Source organism: Lepidochelys kempii, chromosome 3 (assembly GCF_965140265.1).
Source record: "Lepidochelys kempii isolate rLepKem1 chromosome 3, rLepKem1.hap2, whole genome shotgun sequence".
In the NCBI taxonomy this organism is placed as follows: Eukaryota; Metazoa; Chordata; order Testudines; family Cheloniidae; genus Lepidochelys; species Lepidochelys kempii.
The window spans coordinates 85896946-85912757 of NC_133258.1; the positions used below are offsets into that span (position 1 = coordinate 85896946).

The following is a 15812-nucleotide window of genomic DNA, read 5'->3' on the forward strand; positions in this document are numbered from 1 at the left end:
CTGCAAAGAGAGAGCGCGATAGAGAGATTGCTTAGTGACTGACTCATTTTCACAACTAAAGCAATGTGAATTATATTACAGCACTTTTTCCACTTGCACCTTCCCCCCTCCATTTTTAGGCAAGAGATAATTGGATTTGATCTTTCACAACTCATTTCTGAAATCCATCAGTTCATCACACAAAACATTAAAATGATTACAGAATCCCTTCAGACCTGCTCAGACAGATCACTGTTACTGACTACTGGTTATTCAGGTTTCAGCGATGTAAGGTCAATAATATGCAATAGGTAGCAGCAGCAATGAAAATTTGCCAATTATTTTAATCACAACCCCAATACATTGGTTAACCTGATGATTGCTCTTTGGTAAAGCAAAGGAATTGATACATTGGTTTTATAATACTGCGGTCTGCCCTAAGCTTTTAGTAGATTTGAAATCTACATGTAAGAAAAGAAATATATGTCTAGAAAATCAATCTTTAGATTTTGTTTGTATGTACAATGTAGTGCAATTAGCAAAAGGTAAAAAAGACTAGACGGACATGTATCAAGACAGACTTCAGGAACAGTTTGAGAAGCATCGTGAGTAACACTGACAAGCGCCACTATTTTACCAAGACTGAGTAAATTTCAGATGACAGTTATTTTTTCCTCCGGCTAAATCATTAGACAGAATGACTGAGTGTACACTAGCAGAAATGTCAAAACAATTTTTTTTGGAGAAAAAAAATTGATGAAGGAGAGAAAGAAGCTGCATTTTTGTTAGTATACAAATTTGGGGGAGAGAGCAAAAGCATGGACTCAAAATTGAGGGGAGGGAAAGGACTCTGTCAACAGTACCTTACGGCTTAGTAAGTGGAAATAGACATGTATGTAACTACATGTCAAAAGTCAGTTTCAGGTTTTTCCCCTACATCAACACAGTAATAATATAAAGCAGTTTTTAAAATGAACTTTTCAATGTCTTTGTATTAAGATTGGGGCTAAATATGGAAAAGAGCGAGTTTTCTAGATCCATCATTAAGCAGAAAGGATTCAGAAGTGCAAGCACCGACTCCACGTGCATGCATTCTGATAAAAAACTGCTTTGTTAGAAGAATTTGACTAAATACCCAAAACATATGGAAAAACATTTTATAAGGACCCAAAAGAGAAGGGGGAAAATATGCTGAGTTGGCAGCCCTAATAGAGAATCTTCTAAGAAATAGAGAGGATGGGGTAGAGGCGGCTACGGAGTTAAAGCTGATGGAGTAATCTTATAATTTTGCACGAAAGATTTAAAGGCCTGAATTATTGATGCAACAGCATTGCAGAGGCTACAGTGTTGGCAGATGATTACACCAGTAACCTTCCCAAAATCATGGCATGCACATGTGTAGGAAGGGAAGCAGAGAGGATTTCCTGGGTTGGATTACCTTTTTCAGATCAGATTAGATGATTATTTTTACACAGAAGTAGCTGAAGGAATCTATAGTATGGGAAAATCCTGATTTTTTTTTTTAAAAAAAAAAAAGCCTCCACATCTAAAACTCTCTCTCTAAATCACAGGGGTTGGACATACAATGCTCTGGACCCAGGCTGGGAAGCAGGTCTACAATGCCTTACAATGTCTAACTGCTCAGAGTTTGATGTTGTACATAAAGATTTGGCATAAAGGACTCTAGCAGGAAAACTGAAAATAAAAGTGGAAAATATTTCCTCCAAAGTATTAGGGGCAGAAACACTTGTTACGGATCTTTGTTTGGTGGTTGAGAGTAAAATGATCACCAAGTTTAAAGCTGGGTGGAATTCCTGAAGACACTAGAAAAGACTGCATTGAAATAATTTTCTGAGACTTGGTTAAGACACTTCTAATTCCAGTACAGTCCATTTCCTTCTTAGCTGCTAGGCATTTGGGTTGGCGAAAAAAAAAGCAATTAAAAAGTCTACTTCTGTCGCAAAACAATTTGGGTAACATAGGTACCTAGTCAGTTAAAGTTTTAAGAGGAGAAAGGCTTTTGGATGTTCTTGAATAGCAACTGTTCCAAATTGGGATGTATGGTATAGTTATCTTTAAAGCCACATGAGAGAACAAGATGGTTATTTCAGTTCCTTGCTGACTTTACACTGTTGCCTCAAAATTACTGGTCAAAGTTTTTTGAATTTCTTTATATCTATCTTGTATTTTGTCTGAATGAAGCAATTTTATACTTTGTTCTGCTAGTATTGAAAACAATCAGACATTTTTAAAACCCCAGAAGGCAGAAATTGGGACCTTACGATCAAAACCATGAACTTCTCCCTGCAGTAGTTTGGGCTTCTAAGTATTTCAAGAACTGGCCTTCTTGTCCTAAAGAGAGATGGAGAAGAGACGGCCAAAACCCAGGACATTTCTCATACCAATCCAGTGAACCAACAGGGGCCAGAAACAGAAGTGCAGGATTCCCCTTATTTGCTAACAGTCAAACAGTAAAGGAAACTAAAATATTACTTCCTATGGTTTGTTATAACGCGAATACTACAGAGTTCTCACTATAGCCTTGGATACACTGGGCATCTTGCACACTGCAGGAACTCGACACACTAAGACCTCCCTCCCTCAGTGGAACTGGACAGTAGGATGGGAAAACATTTGAGACACAGGCTTGATAGGTATTTTTGTTTGACCACAGGTAGTGAATCCTATTTAAGGACCATTTGGGCAGAGTATCTTGTTAAAGGTTCAGAAAATGACATTTTAGCATGCCTCTAGCCTACCATTCTAAAAACTGAAAGAAAGTTCAGGGATTTTGTCAAGTTTTGTTAGATTAGCCTCATTTTGGAAAGTAATGTAATATGTGGCCTGTCTATCTCTTTATTTACAGAGGAAACCTGGTGCTTGGCGAGAAGAAACAAAAGAGATGTGTTCCCTATAAAGGGAAGCAACAATTCTGGTTACATGGACTTTGGAACCAAATGACGGTGCTGTAAAGGTGGTTGAACAGTGGCAGGCTGAGAGCACAAAAGACTTCTCCAATGATATAAGTAAAATTTCAACTTTCTGTCATTTAAGGTTAGAGCCTACTTAGAGGATCTGTTTGTAGTGCCTGTACAGACAGGCATGCAGAGTTCATAATTCTTTATTCTACTTCAATAATTCCCAAATAACAATCCCGTTAATTGAAGACAATCTGAAATAGGATTTGTGATGGGTTGGATCACAGAAACCCCCTGGAAGCTGCCACCTGATGTGCCAAGATTACTTCTGCTTCTGCTTTCCTGCCTTGTCAGTTTAGGACTTCAGTACCCTGCCTGGTTTAAGCCAGACCCGCTAGCCTGCTGCAAACCCAGACCCAGGTCTGAACCACGTACCCTAACAGCTGTAGGCTTAACTGAAAGCAGCTTACATAAGTGTTCCTGTCCTTGACACTCAGATGCCCAACTCCCAATGGGGCCCAAACCCTGAATAAATCCATTTTACCCTGTATAAAGTTTTACAGGGTAAACTCATAAATTGTTCGCCCTCTATAACACTGTTAGAGAGATATGCACAGCTGTTCTCTCCCCCCCCCCCCAAGTATTAATACATACTCTGGGTTAATTAATAAGTAAAAAGTGATTTTATTAAATACAGAAAGTAGAATTTAAGTGTTTCCAAGTAGTAACAGACAGAACAAAGTGAACAGCCAAGCAAAATAAAACAAAACACACAAGTCTATGTCTAATCAAACGGAATACAGATAAAATCTCACCCTTAGAGATGTTTCAATAAGTTTCTTTCACAGACTGGACACCTTCCTAGTCTGGGCACAATCCTTACCCCTGGTACAGCCCTTGTTCCAGCTCAGGTGATAGCTAGCGGATTCCTCATGATGGCTGCCCTCTTTGTTCTGTTCTACCCCCCTATATGGATTTGGCACGAGGCGGGAACCTTTGTCTCTCTGGGTCCTCCCCCCCATCTAAATGGAAAAGCACCAGGTTTAAGATGGATTTCAGTACCAGGTGACATGGTCACATTTACTGTGAGACTCCAAGCCTTCATTCCTCCCAGCCTAACTCACAGGAAGGCCTGCCTGCAAACAGAGCCATCCACAGTCAATTGTTCTGGTTGATGGGAGCCATCAAGATTCCAAACCACCATTAATGGCCCACACTTTGCATAATTAAAATAGGTCCTCAGAGTTATATTTCATATTTCTAGTTTCAGATACAAGAGTGATACATTTATACAAATGGGATGACCACACTCAGTAGATTATAAGCTTTGTAATGATACCTTACAAAAGACCTTTTGCATGAAGCATATTTCAGTTACATTACAGTCACACTCATTAGCATATTTTCATAAAATCATATAGAGTGCAATGTCACAGGATTCTGATATTGTTAATAGTCTCCAATCACTGACAGGCACCTTTGAGAGGAACTAAACAGACATTGTGAGAGGCAGGGACAGAAAAAGGCAATACATTGAATACAAGATCTAAGCCATAGATATTTTGGTCTCCTTCCCTGAACAGTGCTATAAGTAGAGCTGGTCAGGAAATGTTGTTTGTGGTCCCATTACAAGTTTAAAAAAAATTGTTTTCATTAATTTTTCTTCAGAAGTTTTTGGGTTTGATGAAAAAAAAAATCAGCTTCTTCCCTCCCCTGACACTGAAATTTCAGTTGTGATTTTCAGTGAAAACTGAAAAAAAAAATAGTGAAAATAGTGGACATTTTCCTTGGACGTATCTTATTGTGTGACAAAAATAAAGGGTTTTTTTGTTTGAAAAAAGTTTAAAATGACAACTTTTGATCAGCTCTAGCCACAAGAAGGCTAGCAAGGGTCAGTGCATACACAAGAAAAGCATAATGTCCAAAGGGGTACTATCGCTATTGTAGGTATGTAATATGGGGAACCCAAGAAACCTTTAGTTCCATTCCCTTCGTCACTTTGGAGAAAAGAATAAGGAGGAGGTAGGGCACTGTGAATGACAACACACTATTTAAAAGGTAGAGAACCTCTCTACTTCACTCATTTTGTTTTTTAATGTATCTAAAAATGTATATGTTACAGTGCACTAAAACAACCTTTTTATATAATATTTTAATAGGAACTATTCCTGACCCATGTCAGTCTCCTCAAAAAAGCAGCAATAAAAACATTAGTGCAATCCACACCATCACATTTTGTTTATTCCATCTATTTTTATTTATTTTTTGCCTTTAAGTGTCCCATACCTTTTCCATCATTAAAGTAAAATAGCAAAAGCTGGATGCTAATATAAGAACATGGAAGTATAAAATATAAATGTAATGAAAGTTACATACACAATAACAATTTATTTAGCAACGGCATCTGATATAGCTTTTAGACATCATTTATATTACCAACCACTGGACTGGGCCTCCAAGGTCTTGGTTCTGGGACAAGGTTCATGTGGGAAGTTGCTTAATCTATCTGTGCATCAACTCCGCATCTGTAAGAGGGGGATTTTCATCTCTCCTCACACTGGTTTTAGGAGGGCAGATTTAGTCATGTTTGTGACATGCTCAGATATTACATTGATGCGAGCCACAGAAAAGTCTCTAAATAAATACTGACAAAATACTGCCAGTTTCAATGGCTGGGTTGAATCTGGTTAATAAATAGGCATTATTTAGCCTTACTGGCTATCCAAAACAACCCAATCAGAATCTCATATATTTTGGTTCTTATCCTGCTACTTCACATGATTACAATTAGGAGGAAAAGAGAAGAAGACAGGTACAAGTTTAAAAGTTTCGCTATCACTGAGAAACCTGGATCAGTATCTGCAGTTAGTGAAGGTTTTAGTGTAAGATTTGGATCTACTGTATAAAGAAAGGTGGTGTTCACTACTGTGCTAAATACTGACCCTAGTGTAGTATAGATTTTAGCATTATAGTTTAGATTTATTATACATCTGTATAGACTTACATTCTCTATTTTAAATGTGTGGGTTTTTCTGGGTCATATATTAATCTATTAAGTATTACCCTCTCTTCAATAGATTGTAATTACAGGGCGTTAGTAAAAATTTTGCTCTACCTTTCTTAGTCACACTGGGGTCTCCATGTAGTCTCTAAGGTGCCACAAGTACTCCTTTTCTTTTTGTGAATACAGGCTAACACGGCTGTTACTCTGAAACATGTTATGCTAGTGACATTAGTATCCCCTATGACTTGTACATTGGCCTTCACATGGCGTGCCAAATTTTATTCAGAATTGAATGATTTTCTGTGTTGACTACCTTTCCAAAGCCCATCTACTTTATATTTTTAATCCTATTAAACAACAAGAGACTTCTGAAAAAATCCAGAATTGAACACAGAACACACACACAGGGAACTTATACCTAATTCATACAGAAACTGTACAGCTTAAATTCTGCCTACATAAAGCAATCTAGTACCATACAATGCCAAACTATACATAAAGGATTCTTGTCCTGTGAACATCCAAAAGGTTTCCAACAATAAAACCTTTTTTTAACAAAAAATCTAGGAAATGTTTAGGTTACATAGAGAAACAGAGGCATCTCTGTTAGCTTGAAGCCATTCTTTGATAAATGAGGGTTCCAGATGGCAGGCACATACTATGAAAAAGCCCAGTCATCCGCAGGAGGAATCGAGAGGCAGCAAACAGGGAGCTCCTAAGGGAATTGACTCCCCTCCCCACCCTCCCCGCCACCCCACACTCTTCCCCCGCTGTGACTGACAAAACCCTGGACATCACCAGCCAAATCCATCAAGACTACACATTGACTTTTGATGACTCTCCTCTCAATGGGAGTGAAATCCAGAAAGAAAGAGGGCAGTGTCTATAAAGCGGGATAAGTAGAGTACCAGCTTCTTCCAGAAATCCAGTGGTTTTCACAGAATCATTTTGCATCAGCAAACTTCAAGACATGAGCAAGGGCAACTGGTCCCTACCATGCCCCAAAGAAAATGGAGAGACAGGAATAGTATGTTTATCTCCAGCACCATCTCTATAGTATCTAAGCTCTGAGTGAGCATCTCATGATACAGGCTACATCTTGGAGAAACATATCTCAAAGTCCCAATTGCAGTTGTGAGGATCCATCACTCTCACAATAGCAGCAAGTGTTTATGTACAAAAAAACTTTAGCAAAGTACTTAGGTATTTTTAGATGTGTTTAATTCAATGTTTTGTCATTTTAAAGAGTGTAAATCACATTTTTGTTCTTTAATCTTCTGTCATATCCAATCTATTATCGCCAGCATATGCTTCTTTATCACCTGGTGCCATATCCGGCATGCCTCTGCTCCCTAGCCTGCCACTCCCCCTTTCTCCTCCCGCACATACTGCTTGGCTCCCTTCTCCCCTGGATGCTTCCCTCACACTGATGGCTCCAGCCCCATTGGCATTCCTGCTAGTGCTTCAACTGATGGCGCGCACATCTCCAGTTCACCTGGTTGTCAATCCCTGGCTTTTCCTTCTCCACCTACATGGCAGGAGTGAAATAGAATCCTTCTTGTGTTCACCTACTTTTACCGTCATCCGTTCTCTTTGCAAGAGAGATCCTTGACATGAGCTGAAGCAGCTGAAAGCATGAAAAAACTGTGTGACTGCCAACTCTAGGGACCACGATTTAAGGACTGCTGATCAAGGTGATGTGTGGATACGTGGCAGAGAAGGCTGAAATATGTACAAATATAGGAAAATGCAAAAGTGCTAAGAGCCAGTAACAAGAAACATAACGAAAAACAAACAAAAATGAATAGATTGGAATGCCTCAGTGTGAAAGAAATTAAAGATATTGTAGATTATACAGTACAGAGAAACAGAGACCATAACTGCAAGCACAGCCTGTTTCTAACTTCTGCCTTTTGAAGTACGACAAAAAAGGTCTCATACTCTTAAAATCCCCCTGCTATTCATTTTTCCTTGCTTTTTCGAAATGAAAACATATTTTAGCAGTCTTCTTTTTAAAATGATTGACAAGCAATATAAAGCATACATGGCTCATGCCATCAGAAGTCTGGCTTGGCAATAAGTTTAGGCTATCTCAGGCAATCAAGGGGCTTAAACAGTCTTTAGAAAAACTATTGGGAGGTTCGATAATATATGCCTTTAGACTGGGGTATCCTATAGTTTCCAGCTGTTTCTCCCCTTACTTAGTTGCATACTCATAAAAATTATGTACTCCTCAAATAGTAGGAAAAAGATTTTTATTAACTATGGGAACAGTGCTTACATTTTTACACCCAGGAAATAAGAATACTACGCAAAAACAAGCAGCCAAATACTTTTTATGAATGGGGCCCACAGTTCTCAAAATAGATCAGAGTATAACTCTCATAGCTGTCTCTTTGGAATGTTGCTGGGATACTGTAGATGCTCACTGAAAAGGACAATACTCTACCACAGTCATCAGGGCATGAAAATAAAGTGCATTATACCAGTGGTGCATAAGTGAGTTGAGCAGTGTTATAAGTATGGTAATTTATTATTGGTATTACAAAAGCACCTACGGCCCTCTTATTACCACGGTGTCAGGCCCTGTACAAAACACAGAACAAAAGACATTCCCTGCCCTAGACAAGTTATAGTCTAAGGCAGTGGTTCTCAAACTTGTTCCGCCGCTTGTGCAGGGAAAGCCCCTGGCAGGCCGGGGCCAGTTTGTTTACCTGCCACGTCCACAGGTTCGGTCCATCGCGGCTCCCAGTGGCCATGGTTCGCTGCTGCCCTTGGCCCACGCCACTTCCAGCGGCTCCCATTGGCCTGGAGCAGCGAACTGTGGCCACTGGGACCTGCAATTGGCCAAACCTGCAGATGTGGCAGCTAAACAAACCTGCCCGGCCCGCCAGGGGCTTTCCCTGCACAAGCAGTGGAACAAGTTTGGGAACCACTGGTCTAAGGCCTTGATCTGTCAATGAGTTCTGCATGCATGGGACCCTGGTATTCACGCAGAGCTCATTGCAGGGTAAATCCCCAATTATGCATTGCTTCCTGCATCCCTGGGATAATTGTTGGGTGCCAGAATTACTAAGAATTTCCAGTAGTTAGGTATGTTCATAGTCACTCCAATTTTTAATATTTAATTTATTAAAATTTATATTTGAGCATTTATTTGGTAAAAAATTCTATTTTACCACAGTAGAATCTCAAAGCACTACAAAATATCAAATAATTTCCATAATGCCAAAGGGGAGGTAAGGCAACACCATCAGTTCCATATGGTTAAACTAAAGCAAAGACTTTAAGGGGTTTGCCTGAAGTCACAGAGTAAGTGTGTGTCAGAACTGGAAATAGAATCCAGGAGGCTTACCTTCTAGTCCCATGCTCAAATACACTAAACAATCTTGTCTTTCCCTGCTGTAATCCTAACAATGCAAACTGTTACATTTCACAGCATACAAACAGAGAAGTTAGATGGATACATCAGATACATTGCAACATTCCAACAAGAGTAACACTATTTCTTAAAATTCAGAACACACATGAAACAGAGAGAAACAAAACAGGCTGCTCCCAAAGGGAAAGTGGCACAACTCACCCCACCTTACTTAAAGGTGGCTGTTTGGAAAACTGGCACCAATCGCAGGCTTTGCTACAGGGACTCACAACCCTAAAAGCAGACACAGGTAAGATCCCCGTTCTTAAAGCAACAGCTTGCAATGCCAACACAGTCCTCAATATACCACAAACTTTTTCAAAAATTCTCTTAAATAATTCATGCCTCCCATCATGCATTTCATGATACTGTTCCCCTAGACTCTCAGTACTGGTCGAAGTCCCTCATTCAGTGGTGCCCACAACCATATGCAAGTTACACACGGTTCATACCTCTGTCAGGGGCAGACTTAGAGAGGGTACTAGGTTCAGACGCTCCTGGGCAAGCTCGCCCTATCAGGCATGCTCAGTGGCTGCAGCTATCTTATGTTGTATTGGGAGTGACACTGCATCTGTGTGGGCTGGACTGGAAGGTGGAGGATGAACATGGCATAGATTCAGCAGGTGAGGCACTGGGGCCAGCAATGACACATGGATTGGTGGTGACCAACTACATATCCCACGTTAGCCACAAGAAGTGTTGGAAGTATGGTACTGTAATTCAAAAGTTATATGGGACTGCAACAGAATAGGTCTCACACGTACTTCAACAAACTTTTCCCATGAACTCTAAGGAAAATTTTTTTAAAAATAGAGATTATTCTTTTTCTATAAACAATCACCTACACACGCTCATGTTCCATGGTGTGGCATATCAGGCACAGTAAGACTCTTGTTGAAATTTAATTTTGTAAAAATGCACAACTTGCAAATTCATTTCTTTGTTAAAGTTCATTCATCAGAAGAATGTTAATGTAACAAAAATTACAGCAACACGACTAGACCACATAAAAAACCAAACTTTATGCCAGACACAAGTTAAAAATATGTCAGAGTTCATTTTTACTTAACTGAACTGTTATATCACAGTCTGCTTAGGATCTGGCAATATGGGAAAGAGAGTGCTATTAGGCAGGTGGAACTGAACTTGTCAAGATCAAATGAAGATTATTGAATAAAGCATTTAAAATCACAAAAAGAAAGCATGACATTAATAGTGGCTTCACTGCAATCTGGAACTTGAGTTTGTTACTCTTTAAAGGGACACTAAAATAATTTTGTCTACATTTGTTTTACCTATTATTGTTAAACGTACAACTAAGACTACTATAACTGAAAGATTAGAAAAATCATCTATTTTTCAGTTTTGCTTTGTGCATTAGACCAGTGGCTCTTGACCAGAGACAGATGTCTTCCAGTGGGTACTCAACATTTCTCAGCCTGGCGGTTGCGATTCCTAAGGGGGTCAGGGGATGGGTTTAGAGGGGTTGCAAATGCAGGGCTAGTGTTAAGGGGTGGCAAGCAGACCAGGTGCCCATGGCCTCACGCAAAGGTAAGTTACATGCTTCAGCCCCACATAGCAGTGGCGGGCTTCAGTCTTGCCACCCAATGCTCTGGCTTCAGATGAGGCTCACAAGTGAAAAACAGCAAGACAAATCAGCCTCCTGAAAGATTGAGAAAGTAGTCTGGAAAGGTTGAGAACCACTGCATTAGACAGTAATTTGTGTATAGCAAGTATCCATATTTGTCATATAGCAATAGAAGAGAGAAAAACAGCTTTAAACTAGAAAAATGTTGTTGTAAAAACTACTGTATCTGGCGGGGGGGGGGGGGGGGGGAGGACCAGAGGTAGATGTAGTTCTTTAACTACTTGAAACTTAATTTAAAAAAAAAATTGTCTCGATTTTGAGTTCGCCACCATCTTTTAGAGGGAAAAAAATATAGTCACAGCTTTTTGAGAGTTTTCATTCCCAAACACAAACCAAAAACCCTATCCAAATGCTTCCAAAATACTCAAACAAAATGAAGAAAACAGGAAATTAAATTTTCAGGACAACACAAAGTACAAATGAAAAGATTTTGTAGTGACAATGATTCAGTACAGAATTCATGAATGAGACTGTACATTTAGTTTTTTATTATATCTTAAACTACAGCAGTTCTCCCCTTAAAAAAAGAGTCCCAACATAAATTAGAATAATGCAGTCGTACATGTAATCCTAGGATTGTGCTATATTAGTGTAAACATCTGGATGTTAAGACATCATTTTGCGGGCAACTGAAATACAGAATTCTGTGGGTTAAAATGTCATACTATTTCCCTAATAATCTGCTCTAAAACAACAAACAACAACAGCAGCAGCAGCAGCTCTTTCCTCACTTTTAGTCCATTACACTAAACAGTGAAAAAACAAAAAGTGGCATTATTAGCACATAAAAATAAGTTTTAAGGGCAGTAACCCAGAGCAGAATCTGGCCTATTGTTTTCTGCATATTTCAGATGTGTCATTGGTTTCCTGCTTAACATTCTTTTATTATTACTACATAACTGTATGAAGCAAGTCTTGTCTCTAAGGGCAATATGTTGCTCATGTCCTCATAATGGATTCTTGACTCTCGTATTTTGCTCTCCCTATGTTCAAATAATTCCTCTCACTGATGTCAACAGGAGATTTTCTGCTCTCTTGATATGTGCCAATCAGTCAAAATCTATTAGAGTAACTAAGGCCTTTTCTCAATTAGACAAAATTTCCTATTGTTGCTACCACTGTTTCATGTAGCAGTGGGAACTGGCATGTTAGCCACCCTGTCATCTAGACCTGTTCTGAGCATGGTTAGACAATAGTGATTAAAATGTTGATAGGTATTCAACACTAGCACACCTATGGTCATCTATGTAGCTGCATCAGCGTAGAATAAAAGTGGAAAGTTTTAAAGCACAGCCTGTGAAGATGAGAGAGCAATGATTTGCCCTTTGTTTTGTCCCCTTTTCTACATGCTGTGAATTGCAACACTTAAGTCACCTAACTTAAATAGTTAAAAAAAAACAACAAAAAACATTGTTGTAAGGACAAACTCCTTTTGTGTCCTCAGTTACTGAACTGACCCAGAACAATGGTAAGTTTCTTCTACTTTCAGTTTTGCAGGTTTAATCAAGTTTTGATGAAAGCCATTATTTTTGAAGCATGGCAAAAAACTCTATAATGTACTGTAAATCGTTGACAGTACAAGGCAAGGCAAAAACAATTGTGCAAATGTTCGTAAGTCCCCTTTGTATTGCTGAAAGTATCTAGTTTGGACTTAAACAGGAAATGTCACATTTGATTTTGACCTAGAATCAAATATACTCAGCCTCTTAATACAACACACACCATTCATACAGTGTACTGAACGTGAATTCCAACTGCAGAATGTGGGATACCAGAAGCAGAAGACATCTGAGAAAGAACATTCAGAATAGAGAAAATGCATTATTTGCAGCAGTGAAGAGTTTTTTTTAATGGAGTCTGAAAGTCTACACGCTGTAGAATGTGTCAGTAAAATCTGTGGAAGTACACACCCACACACGAACTCAAATTCTATGAAGAAAACAGCATAAGCTACCCAAAGTCACACAATGAGGCAAGAATAATGTGTGTGTGTGTGTGTGTGTGTGTGTGTGTGTGTGTGTGTGAACATACATGTAAAATAAAAAGTTCCCCTAAAAATTCTCATGTGCTCTAGAGAATTCTACAGGACACAGACTGAAATTTGTACTCAGTCATGTCACCAGCACAAACTGGCTGATCTTTTAAATTGTTATTTTTAAAAAACAAAATACAATGTCTGAAAATTATTTCTTGAACATTTCGGGTCTGAACTAGCAGAAAGAAGTCTACAGCTTCCCGGGCTATACAAGTCCCTATAGACCTCAGAAGCTGGCTCTGCAACAGGCCAGACTATTCAGCAGAACAACCTTTCACAGCAGGCTAACTATAAAACAAAACCATACCTATATGCTAGAAAGCTATTAAACAGAAAAAAGAGCTCATTTACTGAGCTGTGTCTTCTGTGTTCCCTTCATTCCCATTCATGACCTGTTCCACTTCCCCTCACCTGTATGGGTATGCAGCTAACAATTCCTGTAGTACTACAAGTAGGATGTGGTCCCCCCAAAAAGGAAAAACAAGGTCAGGTTAGCCTATTTGATATCTACACAAAAAGGACTTGGTATGTGGGTGGATGAGCGTCGCTCCTATTTTCACCAGTTTCTTGAACCGCCCACTTAACATTTGTTTAAAGGGGGGCCTGGATAATCTCCATTCAAGAATATTGAAGGAACTGGCATATGAAATTACAAGTCCAATAGCAAGGATTTTTTTAATGAATCCTAAATTTGGGGGTCAATCCCTATGTGTGGAGAATTGCTAATATAGTACTTATTTTTAATAAAGGGGAAAAAAAGGTGAACCAAGAAACTATATGCCTGGTTAGTTTGATCCCAATTGTATGCAAGGTCTTGGAGCAAATTTTGAAATGGAAAGTAGTTAAGAACATAGAGATAAATGATAATTGGGATAAAATACAACATGGTTTTACTAAAGGTAGATGGTGCCAGACCAACCTGATCTCTTTCTTTGAGAAGATAAATGATTTTCTAGACGGGGTGCTCAAACCACAGCTCGTGAGCTGCATGCGACTCTTTTACAATTAAAGTGCTGCTCTCTGAGCTCCCCATTCCCCTCTCATTCTCAACCTACTATACTGTTTGGGGAATTTTGAGGCTTATGCCCTTTGGCAGGGTGGTTGCCCTGAGCCCCAGCAAGTGTGCCCCATGGAGCTGATGCCCCAAGACTCCCTGATCCCACATGGCAGAAGCCCTGAGCCCCACTACCACACTGCAGGGCTGAAGCCCCAAGCCCTGGCAGGCACGCCCCAGCTCTCGAACTTCTGAAGATTGTTGTATGTGGCTCACAGGGTCAGTAATTTTGGCCATCCATGTTCTAGGCAAAGGAAATGCAGTAGATCTAATCTACCTGGTTTTTAGTAAGGCATTTGATAGTGCCACATAGGAAATTATTAGTTAAATTAAAGAAGATGGGGATTAATATGGGAGCTGAAAGGTGATAAAGAACTGGTAAAAACGAAGACTACAGCTGGTCATACTGAAAGGTGAACTGTTCGCCTGAGGGAGGCTAGAGGATTCCTCAGGGAACTGTCTCGGGACCAATCTTACTTAACATTTTTGTTAATGACCTTGGCACAAAAAGTGGCAGAGTGCTAATAACATTTGCAGATAAAGTTGGGAGGAATTGCTAGTATGGAGGAGGACCATACAAGAAGATCTGGACAGCCCTGAAAATTGGAGTAATAGAAATGGAATGAAATTTAATAGTGCAAAGTCATGCACTTAGGAAGTAACAACAAGAATTGTTGCTATAAGGTGGGGACATATCAGATGGAAGCAATACAGGAGGAGAAAGACCTGGGTGTACTTGTTGATCATAGGATGACTGAGCCACCACTATGCTGCAGCCATGAAAAAGGCTAAGCCAATCCTAGGGTGCATCAAATGAGGTATTTTGAGTAGAGACAGGGAAGTGTCATTATACAAGGCGCTGGTGAGACCTCATCTGGAGTAGTGTGTGCAATTCTGGTTTCCTGTGTCTAAGGAATTCAAACTGGAAGAGGGGCAGAGAAGGGCTACTAGGATAATCAGAGGAACTTAAAACCTACCTTACAAGAGGAGACCCAAAGAGCTTTACTTTTGTTTAGCCTAATGAAACGAAGGCTGAGGGGAGATAGGATTGCTCTCCATAAATACATCAGAGGGATAAATACCAGGGAGGGAGAGGAGTTATTTAAGTTAAGCACCAATGTGTACACAAGGACAAATGGACATAAACTGGTATCAACACGTTTAGGCTTGAAATTAAATGAAGGTTTCTAACCATCAGAGGAATGAAGTTCTGGAGCAGCCTCCCAAGGGGAGTAGTGGGGACTAAAACCTAACTGGCTTCAAGACAGACCTTGATACGTTTATGGAGAGAACGGTATGATGAGACTGCCTACACTGGCATGTAGCCCATCCGCGACTGTTAATAACAAAAATCCATAACGTCCAGAGACAGGATACTAGATGGGGAGGGCTCTGAGTTATTACAGAGAATGGTTTCCCAGGTGTCTGGCTGGTGGGTCTTGCCCACATGCGCAGGGTCCAACTGATCACCATATTTGGGGTTGGAAAAGAATTTCCCCCCAGGTCAGACTGGCAGAGACCCTGAGGTTGTTTTTTTTTGCCCTCTGCAGCAAGGGCCTGAATCACTTGCTGGTTTAAACTAGAGTAAATGGTGGATTCTCTGTAACTTGTAGTCTTTAAACCATGATTTGAGGACTTCAGTAACTCAGCCAGAGGTTCTGGGATTATTACAGGAGCGTGTGGGTGAGTTTCTGTGGCCTACAATGGGCAGGATGTCAGACTAGATGACAAGATGGTCTCTTCTAGCCTTAAA

General features: G+C 39.8%; 1 protein-coding gene across 8 annotated transcripts in view; it reads right to left on the bottom strand.

The window, feature by feature from the left end:
* Positions 1 to 15812, bottom strand: part of FYN (FYN proto-oncogene, Src family tyrosine kinase) — a 184595-nt gene that overhangs the window by 100429 nt on the left and 68354 nt on the right. The window lies entirely within an intron of this gene.